The sequence below is a fragment of the Mandrillus leucophaeus genome, unplaced genomic scaffold, assembly GCF_000951045.1.
Source record: "Mandrillus leucophaeus isolate KB7577 unplaced genomic scaffold, Mleu.le_1.0 Scaffold121, whole genome shotgun sequence".
Taxonomy (NCBI): Eukaryota; Metazoa; Chordata; class Mammalia; order Primates; family Cercopithecidae; genus Mandrillus; species Mandrillus leucophaeus.
The window spans coordinates 1,782,798-1,785,559 of NW_012100432.1; the positions used below are offsets into that span (position 1 = coordinate 1,782,798).

Consider the following 2,762-nt stretch of genomic DNA (forward strand, 5'->3'; position numbering starts at 1 on the left):
CAACTGGATCACTTCAGAAAAGTGTTTTAACTTCTCCAAATGCTAGCTTCTTCCACTATAATATGAGGATAGTTAACACTGACCATGAAGGGTGATCATAAGGATTAATGAGATAAGGTGTGTAAAGCTAGCCTCGCTCATGGCAATGGTCACTGCTCAGCAAGAGAATGCAGCCCTTATCACTATATTGCTGAGATTTTTATTAACTAATCTTTTGTCTTATTAATTTCATGACCCCTTCTTAAATAGGTTAGTGTCAGGAGAAGATCCTATAATGTCAATGTGTGTCCTATAAAGGTTAGTTAGGACTCCAAGATATCGCAAACTTAATTGTTCATATCCCCATTTAATGATTCTTTCCTTTTTTTCCCACAAAATAAATGTCTCTTTTCTAAGCTCTAAGTGAAGAGCATGTGACCATTCCTCAATGAGCTCCTTTATATGTTTTGGATTGTTTGGTTGAGAACCAGCTTGAGTACTTTTTAGAAAAATTGTGGGGATTTCACCATCCACTCTCTTCTGACTCAGAATATGGAATTTGTTTAGTGTGCTTTAAAAAAATCCACATTTCTGTTTCAGGTAAAGAAAAACATCTGTGTTGGGCAGAAGTGTTTCTCCACTTCTAGTAGTCTCAGGTACTAAGGTCTCAGCTGACTCCAAAGAGTTATTGCTTCTCTGCAGATTCCTTTGGGGGCTCTATTTATTCTACTTTCTCCCCTCACTGGTAAAATTTGTCCTCTTTTTTTTTTAAAAAAACAAACAAACAAAAAAAAAGAGAACTTGCTTTTACTTGCAAAGATTCTCTGAGCCTCTTTGACAGCTAGAAATGATCCTTCCATGGAGAGTCTTCCACTGGCTTCCAAAGGACTGAAGCTTAAAGTTGGGAATTTCTTTGTCAGGTTCATTACCAGAATTTCTAGAGTAACTTCACTTCCAAAAACAGAAAGATCAAGGATAGCATTTACAGAGCTGAAGATCTTGTCACTAAAATGAGAGACTGTGAGTTCAGCATGTCTTCCTTGTTAGCTGGTGTTTCTTTTGTCTGATGACATTTTCTGCAACTTTTTTTTTCTTTGCATATTACAGATGTAACTCCCTTGGATTCTTGTTGGATATATCACATCTTCAGCATCTCCACTCTCATTCTTAATATCTTGGAAGGGCCTCTTCACTAATACAGCCAATAATTGATCACTAAAAAGGCCAACCAGAAGACCAGCCAATTACAACTGTTCGTTCAAAGCTTTGGACTCCTTGACATTCAAAACTGATACCCTTCTGATGTTTCCATTTCTGTCCAATGCACCAAAATGTTACAGTTTTGCCAATGCACCACAGTGTAGCAGTCTCTCATAGCCAGCAGCCTGAGATGTCACCCAGAAGTTCTCTGTCTCACTATCAAGAAAGTTAAGGAGTGTGGATACCAAGGGTGAGGTTGGAGTGAAAGTTTAATAAGTGAAAGAAGAAAGATCTCCGCTGCAGAGAGGGGACCTGGAAGAGGGTTGCCACCAGTCCGGTGTTACAAGGACATCCCATGGGGACTTGCCATGGGTCAAATGTTCAGGTATTACCATATTGGGCATATTGGGAGTAGAGTGCTCCAAAGGACCAGAAGTTTTATCCATACCAATGGCTGTAGTAGCATGTCCAAGCCTTCAAGTGAGTCTTTCTTTTTTTTTTTTGACTTGGGGGGTGGAATCTTATTTTTGACTAATTCCCTCTGAGCATTATTTCTAAAGAAGAGAAATTTAAGATCTAACTTCCATATAGGGGGGTTATACTCATTAATCCCACTCCGTATGACTGCAAATTGAAGAGAAACGATATTCCCCAAAGGAATGAAGGTTGGAGGAAAACCTTTAACCCTTCTCTCCAGGAGTAATTTATCTGACAAGGATGGCAGAAGACCAATTATTGGCCTCTGCTTTCTTTGGCCTTCTCTCTTCCTATACTCCATACCTCCAGTAAGCACGTATGTATTCTTGGGCTTGACAAGGGTGAGGTCAGGTACAATCTTCTATCCAACTGGTGGCTCTGTCCACTCTACCAAGTCAACTCTTCCCAAGTTTAGACTCCAAAGTCCAGTTACAGGGTTACAATATAATAAAGTACATTTCGACTTCCAGTCTAAACTACATTCTACAATTTGGCTTCATTGGCAATGCAGCACATATCTGAATCTCCATCTCACTCCTCATTCTGAACTTGGAGATTTGATTATCTTCCACAAACCCCATACCTGATAGGGTGTTCATATAGCCATCTTGCATTTGACCCTAATTTGCCCCTCCAGCCATATCAATCTCTCTTTTAATCATTCGAGTATATATACTTTTATTTCCCCAACATCCTTAGGTTTTTGTGTCCACTGAAGATTTAACTGGTGGCTTATAATTCATCCATGTGGGCATTCACAGTGTTTTTAAATAATGAGTTTAATACAACTAATATAATTTAAGAAAATCTGTCGTTGCTGAATATGACATAAAAATTTAGATGAAAAGCAAAGTAGCTTTGGGCAAGGAGTTGAAGAAGCCACCCTACACAAGGTTTAGTCAATAAGGAGAAAACCCAGTAAATCCAACAGGAGAAGGCTGCTTCTACTAGTCCCACCTCTAACAAATGTTATTGGTCTTTCAAGGGTTTGCTTTTAGGTTCCCAAACTTCTCCCATCCAAGCCTTCTCCTATCCTGCAACGTAACTTCTCTTCTCCCTCTTTTCCAACCTTCCCTACACAATTCAAAAATTAGAGATGCCCTACA

The 2,762-nt window shown here is 39.2% G+C and overlaps 1 pseudogene; it reads right to left on the reverse strand.

Annotated features, from left to right (window-relative positions):
- Positions 1-202: 202 nt before the first annotated feature.
- Positions 203-1,574, reverse strand: LOC105532969 (annotated as a pseudogene).
- Between the last annotated feature and the right edge of the window lie 1,188 nt (positions 1,575-2,762).